This window comes from Gallus gallus, chromosome Z, assembly GCF_016699485.2.
Source record: "Gallus gallus isolate bGalGal1 chromosome Z, bGalGal1.mat.broiler.GRCg7b, whole genome shotgun sequence".
NCBI lineage: Eukaryota > Metazoa > Chordata > Aves > Galliformes > Phasianidae > Gallus > Gallus gallus.
In genome coordinates this window covers 81,888,298-81,898,763 of record NC_052572.1, presented here as the reverse complement: position 1 = coordinate 81,898,763, position 10,466 = coordinate 81,888,298, and the positions used below count along the sequence as shown (strand labels likewise).

General features: G+C 52.3%; 1 pseudogene; it reads right to left on the bottom strand.

Moving 5' to 3' along the window:
* The window catches only part of LOC112530752, a 584,651-nt pseudogene that overhangs the window by 88,957 nt on the left and 485,228 nt on the right, over positions 1-10,466 (bottom strand).

The following is a 10,466-nucleotide window of genomic DNA, read 5'->3' as shown; positions in this document are numbered from 1 at the left end:
CGGACGTGTTCTTGGCTTTCAAGAAATGCCACAACCTGCCAAGCAGCCTGCAGAAAGTAATTCTGGGGAAGCCAGAGACACTGCCACAAGTCCCATCACAGCTCCCACCGCAATGGAGGCGTGAGACATCATGTCCCAGAAGAGCTAGGAAACTGACGCACTACACTCTCTTGGGCCAAAAGGCTTCCTTTGTTTTCAGGCTAGCATGGCATTGGCTTACACCTTTGGCTTTAAGCAAATACAAGTGTGCCAGCCTCCTGTGAGCATTAGCCTCAGCTTCCCTTGCAGCCATCAACTCCCATTTCACGTTTCTCCCACCGCTAATCAACCTGCCCCTTGCTAGACATGATCTCCCTTTCTTTCATCTTTACATGCCCAACAGAGAGGAAGCTCTCAGGAACGGGCTGTTCCTTACCATCACGGCCAGAGTGGAGAAGATGCTCTCCCAGGTCCCAGCCAAACACCCCTTCCTTCTCCTTCTCCAGCTCCATCTCCCGCTGCTTCGGTTCCTGTGGGCGGGCCTTCACGAAGGAACAAAGGAAGCTGAGGAGCTTGCCACGCTTCTTGGCACTGCACAACAAAAGGAAGAAACCAGTTCATTTCAGGTTGGGCTCAGTGGGACCAGGCTGAGCGGAAACACATGCTACAGAGCGCGTCAAAGCGCAAGAACATTGCCAACACTGCATTCTACAAGGATTCGAGCATTTGCCCAAGCCCTCATTCTCACTGCCTACAAAACAGCAGCCCTACGCCCGTGGGATGCAGGAAGGATCGTCAACACAGAGGAGAACGTGGGATGGATAAAGGAGGTATTCAACACAGAACACACCCAGAAGAAGACTCCATGTGACTTCCCCGCGCCATCACATGTAACATCCGTACCTGGCTTTGGTGCTGAATTGATGAGGGCCTCGGGAAGTTTTCCACTAATGAGCTCCACGCACTCACCAGGGAAAAAACCCAACCTGGAACAAGAACAAAAAGAGTGATGGAATACTGAATGCAGCATTTCTCAGGCCTCAACTGTTCAACCAAGAAAGAATGGCCTGCAGAAAAGTAACCCTCATTCAACATTTGCAGCCAGAAGACCTACAAAAGCAATTGACGGAGCATAAGATGGCTGTCCTCCGTGCTTGTACAAAGGACAGAGATGCTCAACTCCTGACTGCCTATTGAGCACAAGAGGCTCTTGCTTCTAAGTCACATGAGGAGACAGTTTCCTACCCAAGCCAGAGCCAAAGGGAAAGTCCTCTGACAGCGACACAGGGAAGCTGTTGACGTCCAGAAGCCACCCTGTGGAGGCCGAGCAGCTCTAAGCTGACGTTCCTGACTTGACTGCAATTGCGCCCAGGAGTCTGAAGCTCGTGCCTACCTGAAAGCCATGCTTGCCTCTCCACCAGGGGCTCTGCTCCTTTGCTGGCATATCAAGAACGCACACCAGGTCTCCCACCTGCAAGACATTGCAACATCAATCCCAGCGTCAGCACAGCTGGGAGGAAAGCACAGCTGAAATGGCACCCTTCTTCTGCACTGCCAAAGAGCGCACAGCTTGAGAGCAATTGCACTGGGGCAGCTCTTCAGGCATTTCCCGTGGGAAAGCTGAACGTGGAGGTACAAGAGTCACTGCCTTACACACCAGACAGAATACAGTGCAAGCATGCCATATGAAACCATCTTTTAGACATGGCTGAACTCCTCCCTGCATCCAACCCAGTGCAAGTCCTATCTGGACCTGCATCTTCTGGGCTTCGCCTCACAAGGCATTCTGAAGGTGTCTGAGAATATTCCTGATGCATTCACACGGTATACTCTTCTGGCCGTGACAACAAGGAACGCCTTCTTTATCTGCTTACCTCCAAGGAGAGCTCATCCGCTGCCTGGGCAATGTATCTCTTAATAACATGGCCAGCAGCAATAGCTGGAATATTAAGAGATGACTCCTCACGGACCAGCAGAGGCTTCCCCTGGTTCTCAGGCTGAAACAGAGAGCACAGGCCATGGTGAGGAGCTGAGGACAAACAAGGAGGATTTCAGGGTGCCATCTCGATGCCACTAGCAAGGAAATGAAGCTTTTAAGGCAGCTCTTCAGGGACACCGAGAGAGCCGGAAGGATGCTCTCTCTCTTGAAAAGCAGGAGAGCACAACTGTGGCTCATTCTGCTGGCTCAAGGCAGGGAACAGTGACCAAGCAGAGCTTCACACTGTACCTCCGTCCATGCCCGGTCAGGCCCACGGCTGATCTCGCTGCTCGCGATGCCCATCACAGCAGGCGCGACAAGCTGCAACAGAAAAGAATCACATTTCCTGTGTTCATACAGCACTGGATTGAGAGTCTTCTTCAGAACTACTCTCAGTTGCCCACTGGCGGAGGCAGGTGTTCTAGAAACAACCACTGTGCAGTCTATTCAAACAGGACAGCCGTTGCACTACGCAGCACTGGACCAAGTCGCTGTCCCTCTGCTAGCAGATGGGGACTCTGGCACAAAGCAGCAGATGCATTTGCCCGCAGCACGCTGAGAGCGCAGTAGCAGGCCAGGGAGAGGTGTCACTGCTGGGGCTGGAGCTGCTCCCCAGCCCTCGGCTCCCAGCAGCAGCCTCACCACCAGCGCCGGCCGCAGCCTTGCCCACGCATTTCGCTGCCTGCATGCCCGCTGTGCTCCCTACAGCTGTCGGGCACACTCACACAGCCAAAGCATGCACGCCTGTGCCCCTGGCTCACGTTGTGCAGCTCTGCACAGAGTGGGACTAGGTCTCTTTGCCTAAGGGATTACTTCCTTCACACTAGCTGCTCCCAGCACTACAGGCAGCATCCTTGCGAGGGCTGAGTTGGAGGGGAAGTGGAGAATACCCACACGGTTTTTCCAGTGCCACACCCCAGCTGCACGAGGCTGTGTTACTACACACACAGTGCGACTAAACGCGAGCTGCTGAACCATGTGGCAATACAAAACATGGCACGTACCTGGCAAGAGATCAGAACAAGGAGAAGAAGATCCTCGAACCCGCAGCCGTTCCTTGTCACTTTGCTCTGATCTTCCGCGAGCAAAAGCTGCACCAAGGGAGCAGGCGGAGGGTGGGCAGGGGAGGGAGAAACAGCAGGTCAGTGAGCCTCCACAATTTAGCAAAGAAGGCGAGGGAAAAACCGTGGGACAAATGCCACCTTGATGGATGGCTTTGGAAGTGATGGCCTGGGGGAAAATGGCGTCTGATGTCCAGATGAAGAAATATGATCCTAGGAGCTCTGCCAGCCAGCACTTCTCAAGCCCTCGCTGCCCACCCGTCTATCCCGCACCGTCTCAGCTTACCTACAAGGCGCTGCACAAGACGGGATGAAGACAAACACACTCAGTAGATGCACAAGTGCAACAAGCCACGTACTCACGCCGAGCTCAAGCGCTCCAATGAAGGGACGCAGCACGCGCTGCTCCTCCCCTCATTCTAGCCGCTTATGACATCACTAAGGGCCACCCGGCTGCTCCACCATGGACGGACAAGGTGGGGAGGCAAGACCACGTCACAAGACCACAGGATTCCAACAGGGCACCCCAGCGTTCGAGAAATCAGTGCGTGGTTGGAATTCCATCCCAGCCAAATCCTGGAGAAGCTGGCATGGGGTTGTCGGGACCAAAGTGCAGGACCCGGCGCTTGGTGCTGTTGAGCTCTCTTGCTGGGCCTATGTGCAAATTCCCACACTAGGGTCCTTCTCTTGCATCCACACGGGCGGCTTAGAGCAGCCATCTCTTGCACCTGGATGGAAATAAAGGAAGAGAAATACATAGTACTACTACTAGACTGCTTCGACAGTTTCTTTCCCGAGTGCATTTTGCCTTTTGGCTTCCATGACGACCTCATTTCCTCCTCCTTTTCTTTGGGGGGAAGCTGCCCCCAGTGCCTGAGCTTCACAAGATAGCGTGAAACATGACACTAAGACAAACGCTTGCCCTGGGTGCAGGGTGGCTGTGCTTTGCCAGGCATATAAAGGAGGGTAGGGCTAGGAAACGCCACGTGGCAGCCCCAAGCCTTGGGGGTCTTGCCAAGTCTGCATTCAGTCACTGTGGCCACAGCTGCTGCCTCACTGCCAGAACGTATCCGAGGATACAGAGACGCAGGCACTCCTGCTCCTTCTGCAAAGCCCTCCTCTGCACAGCCGTTAGCTGCTGATCACTGCTACGCCAACCGGGCTCCCCTTTACAGCAGCCTTGGGATAAACACGATTGTACTCTTCCGTGCAGCAGCAAGCTCCAGGGATGAAGCAGCACAGAGGAAACCAACAGAATCTACTGCTGCTGAATCCACCAGCTCCTTCTGCCACCAAGAGTAATACCAAAGCACAGAACACAAGTGGGATAAGCGCATCTCGCACACGGACAAAGGGAATCAAAACAGCTCCTTCGAGAAGAGCTCGTTGGGTAAACCCAGCCTCAGAGACACAAAATGCATCTGGTTCCAGTAAATATTTCGGCACCTTGTTGATGAAACGCTGTTCTGTTGCTTGGAGAGCACGAAGCATGCTGTGTTGACACGCACAGCAGCGCGATGCCCAAGCTGAGCACGCAAACCTCCCCAGCACCCCTGGCCAATGCTGCCAGGGAAATGCACGACCTGCAGCCCCACACGGCTCGCTGCACGGACACTGGGGGCTGTCTTAGTCTCAGGTGGGATCCATTTTTCTTCAGTGTCTGCTATGATGCTATGACAGTGAGAACACTCTCGTGTTTATAGTTTCTGAGAAGCAGACCTGGACAGAGCCAAGGCCGTTCTCAGCAAAGCTCTCAAGAAGGAGCTGGGAGGAAACCAAATGAGGACAGCTGATGTTAACGGGCCAAAGGGATATTCCATACCATATGACATCAGGTGGAAGGGTTATGACGAGGTGGGAGCTCATCTCACTCTCTTCCTCTGCTTGCCCATTGCTTGGGAGGTGCTGAGCCACTGCTTCTACATCACTTCTTACATACATTCATATATATATGTGTGTGTGTGTGTGTGCGTGCATCCATTACTTCTGTCCTTTTCTCTACCTTTGGAAAGAGATTTCTCTCAACATATGAGTCCACCTTCTTTTTTCCCCCAAAATTCTCTCCCCCATCCCACCGGGAAGGGGGGAGTAAGCAAAGGACTCTGTGGTGCTCACCACACGAGGGCTGCAAAGCAATGGCAGCAGACGTGCAGTGCACTGTCATAAGTGCACATGTACATAAGCAGATGCTCTCATCCACACGTGCAAATCTGGGGGCGAGGAAAAGGCTCGCTGGGCCATGGGCAAAGCAGGGAGCAGATGATAGGAGGAAACAGGAAGGAGTTCAAGACCAGCTCCTACACCAACCACAAGGAAGCAGGGACCAGCGAGTCAGCACCTACGGGGAACTTACGACAAAGCTGAGAGCTACAGAGACCTGAGGTTGCCAAAGGAACTCGCCAGGGTAACTCTCACCAGTCTTTTGCACGGCTCTCACGGTGCTCAATGCTGACTTCCACTGCCTATGGCATTGGTAGAAAGCCCAGGTGGCAAATGCTGCATTGGTCTCTTGGTAACGTCTATGCTTCCACGGCTAGGACTGAAACAAAAGGAAAAAAAAAAGCATGCAGCCCTATGAATTTGTCTCTCTACTGCTGCTGTCAGCGTGACATCTACGATGCACATTACGTCCCGCTGCACCCGACTGAAGATTCATCCAAGTCTGTGGGCACTGTTACCAGCAGTTCCCAGAACATCTTGCACCACAAAATGCAGCACGCTCCTTTTTTGCACAGGCCCCTCGTTTCTCTCATCAGCCTCAGATTCACTCCACTTCAAATACACCCATCAGAACAGCCCTTCCGTTCTGCTGAGGTAGGAATCCACTGCTGGGATGGTCCCCCACTCCGTTCCCCGCTATGTCCAGCACGGGGGGGGAGAGGAGGAGCAACTGCCATCACCTACCCAGACTTCTTGCAGGGCCTTCCAGACGCTCTCACATCACAGGGAGAAGCGGCACAGCTCTCGTGGCACAAAGCTCAGAGAAGGCTGCAGAAATCAAGGTTGCCGCCAAGGTGCTGCTTTCAAACAACAGGACTTAGCGGGCACGAGACGGGAAAGACAAGGTTCTGGTTCAGAAGCCTCCAATCCCCGTGGATGTGGCTGTCTGCAAAGACCACAGCTGCTGCTTTCCAGCAGGGGGACGCTCACCCAGCAAAGCACTCACCCAGCAGATGCCTCTCCTACAGTCACAGCATCAGCAAGGTAGGAAAAGACCTCTGAGATCATCCAGTCCAACCACCTACCTACCACCACCATTTCCTTCCCACTAAGCCACGTCCCTCACTACAACATCCAGTGTCCCTTGAACACCCGCAGGGACAGGAACTCTATCACCTCCCAGGCAGCCCGCTCCAGCGGCTGACCACCCACTGGGAGAGTAGTTGTACTTCCCATCCAACCTCACTCTCCCCTCATGCAACCTGAGGCCATTCCTTCTAATCCTAGCACTAGTTCACGGGAGAAGAGGACCACCCCCCACCTCAACACAACCTCTCGTCACGTAACTGGACAGAGGGAGAAGGTCTTCCCTGTGCCTCCTCTTCTCCCACACTAAGGAATCCCATTTCCCCCAGCCGCTCCCCATCACACTTGTGCTCTACACCCCTCACAGCTTCATTGCGCTTCTCTGGACACACTGCAGGCTTTCAGGGTCCCCCTTCTAGTCAGGGGCCCAGAAACTGAACACACTACTCAAGGAGAGGACTCACCAGTGCTGAGTGCAGTACAGTGGCGATGATCACTTCCCTGCTCCTGCTGCCTCCGGCCCTTGCAGTGCACTTCCACTCTAAACCGTTCCTTCTGCGCTACTGCTCGGATCCTCCCTTAGGGCTGGAGCTCAAGAGGTCAACACAACAAAGAACACAACGTGCAACTGGAAGGCATGTCTCAAAGCCTGAAGAGTGAGAACGGGACCCTGCAGTTAGAGACTCTGAGAAGGGCCTCACAGGATGCCTGGGGAAGGGGACCTGCAAGTCGGACGCAAGGGAAGAGCAACAGCTCTCCCGCCTTTCTCTGGAAACAGCGAGATAGGAGTGGGAAGTTCTAGGTTGTGTAATTGTTATCACCATCTGCTGAGTGTTCCGTACCGTGGATCTAATCATTTCAGGTCCAGCGGACTTTCCGAGAAACCTGAAAGCTTACTGACTCATGTACTAGCCTTATGAAGATGCCAGCTAAAAGACGTCGTCAGCATTGTGGACTACATTGAAACCATGGCTTTTGTTCTAAAGATCAGAGTGACTGTGGTGTGAGTGAGATGCGTTCCTTGCAGGGAATGAGTGTCAGCCTGTTTGCATAGTACTGTCTTCTGATTGCGGGAAGCGTGTCAAGGAAGGTGGTCAGGCTTCTGTGAGACCTGTGAGATCCAAGTGTTCACATCTGAACAAGATCAGCAGGCGGTGTCCAGGGTGCCTGTGGAAACTCTGAGGAAATGAGGAATCAAGAAGAATTTGGTCAACATCGTGGGAGGCTCCCAGGGGAAGGAAATTCCCAAAGAAGCCCCGTTGGGATGTGCACTGGCACACTGGTGGGATACTGCAGGGGAACCTGGAGGCACCCTGAGGAAGGAAACTCTCATCAAGTATTGCAATCAGTGGTGCTTAATGTGGAAGTTAGAAGATGATGAGAGAGAAGCGGCATCGGAAGGGGACCCGTAACTATCATACCTTCTTACAGTTCCTGTTTTTCTTAAGGAAGGAAGGGTCCATGAAGTAACACGACCAGTTGTTGTTAGAATGGAGTGCTCTAATCCCGAGACTAAGTACTGGGTGTTTATGGACACTGAAGAACTGTGCTGTTTGATTGGTGGTTCTGAAGAGAATGGGACAAACGGTTTTGATGGCAGAAGTAAGTGTAATTGCTAGTGGGAAACAGAAGCATGACTGAGGGATGTGTGGAAGTGTAACTGAGGGGATGAAGAGGGGACAAAGGAAAAAGGGTTACAGAGAAAGTGAGAATATCTGCACTGGCAGGAGAGCAACCGCCCACACCCCTCCTGACCCGGACCCACACAGAGAGTGGTGTTGTAAACAGCATTACATGCAAAGGGGGAGAGGTGCAGGGCATGGGGCACTGGCAGTGAGAATAGCCTTCATGTGCAGAGATCTCGGAAACCCAAAATTCCAGGGTTAGCACTGGAAATCTCCGGGGAGGAGGAGGTGAAACTGAAATGTCATGCTAGTTGTTATGTAGTGATGAGAGTTTGGAAGGGAAAAGTTGCCGAAGGACGCAGGCTGAGGAAGGCCAAGATGAGCAAGGTGGAACAGGGTGGTAGATCCAAGAGAGCTGAGCAAGAGAAAGGAAAAAAATGGATTGAGGAACAGAGATAGTAAGGCCATTGGCAAGAGCAACAGCTGTTCCTGTTGCGGTGCTAGAGTAGAGCCGTAGGACACAGAGGTCCCCTCAGAAAGAGGTGGGGGGGGGCCTGGAAGCGCCGTGGAGGGGGAGGGTTCCAGCCTGCTGGACCAAAGCACTGTGCCAACTGCAGGGAAATGAGACAGCGGTGCAGAAATCCAACTGTCTCTGATTGCAAAAGCTGAAGAATGGCAACCTCGGGAAGTTATTCCTAGCAAAATCCACCGGTGAAATCGCAGCTAGGAGAGCAGGGAAAGAGGTCGTTTCCGCGTGGGCACGGGTGCCTCTTACCGCCTGGAGACGATTTGCAACCACAAGTCGCAGCTACTGCCCAACAAGAAAAGGCTTCCCCTTTTGGGATCAGTTCAAGAGAGGCTGAGAAAATAAGGAGGAATACATACATGCCTGTAGATGCCAGGTTCTCCAACACCGTTCCTCTTGCAAGACTGATCAGAACACAAATGGATGCAGAGAGTCAATTCAATAACACTGGTGCTAAGGGTCAAACAAGATGAACTGATTGAAAATGGTAAGTCTGGCTTTCATGCAAACAGGGACAAACAGTGGGGTACCCCAGAAGTTACAGAAATCTTCACTAAGGTATGCTTAGCCGTGTGGCTATCAGGGATGCCTAGTAGAGCCAAAATGCAGCCCAAAGTTCAAAGCAAGAGCTACGGCTAGCCCACTCAGGGTTAAGCAGTGCCCTTTGAGGATATGCAACTGGAGAAGGAGAAAAGTAATCATAGATAACTTGTGGATTTCGGTGCAGGTACTAATTGAATGTGAATATCCAAATTCAAACTCCAATCTTGCCGATGAATCCATATGATCCATACACTTTAGTAACTAAGTTAGGGAATGAGTAGGTGGAGTTTGCCTTCCGGATGTGAAGGATGCCTTTCTGCCTGGGTTGGCCAAAGGAAGCCTAAGGTGATTGCCATTGAATAGGAGAGCCCACACCCCGGACAAAAAAAAGACTCCGTTCACCTGGACAGTGTTAGCAGGGCTGTGAGAACAGCCCAAGGATTTTGGAGAAACTGCTCAACTCTGGTGCCTGCTGGTAGATTTGGGTTCTCCACCCACGGTGTGGAACTTGACTGCAGCATGTGGATGCCACAGAAACAAAGAGGGCTGTGTGCAATGGACTGGAATGTGCTGAATTTCTTGGTTTCAGTGATGATCGACTTTCTCAACAGAAGGCACAAGAACTCAACGGCAAGGGACCTATCTGGGATAGGAGGCTACAGCTGGACTTGGAACCTCAAGGACTGCCAGGAAAGAAGCCATCTGCCAAAGCCCTGAGCCACAAAGTGCCGAGGAACTCCGTACATTCTCAGGAATGACAGCAGGGTGCCAACCGTGGTACACGGCTACGGACTGGTGGTAAAGCCCCTTCAGGAAGTGAGGAAGAGTGGTTGAGGGTGGTGGCTGCACCAGTGCTCAAAGATTCAAGAACCTCGGACATCTACGCTAGGCCAAAGAAGAAACAGTTTTAATATCTCATACAGTGTCTATACTGTTTTGGAGGTAAAAGGGGGGCACTGGCTCTCCCCCCAGGCCTCTGAAATACCAGGCCATCTGGTACGCAGGATGATGCAGAAATAAACTGCAACTCCTATTGTCAACCCAGCATCTCTCCTTAGCGAAACTCCCGGAGAACAAACCATTTCAGGACTGCTTGGAAAAAACTGAAGCTAGCACTTACGCAGCACCAGTCGGACCTGAAAGACGAATCCTTAGAAGATGCAGAAGACACCTGGCTTACTGATGCAAGCAGGTTGGTGAGACAAGGAAAACCGTAAGGCAGGATATGCAGTGACTGCTACTGACAGGTCACCGAAACACATAACATGACTCTGGGGGGACTGTCTCTAGGAAGCCTGAAATAACTGCCTTGACCAGAGCCTGAACATAGACCACAGATGCTAATTGTGGAGTTGGGATGCTCACATGACCTCATAGGACCACCTGAAGAGAGTCAAGGATTGCTCACGCACCAAGGAACAGAACAGCATGAGTAAATCAAAACAAGAGCGGGGCTATCCATCCATTGTCAAGGACATCAGAAAAGGAACACCGTACCGGAAAGTGGA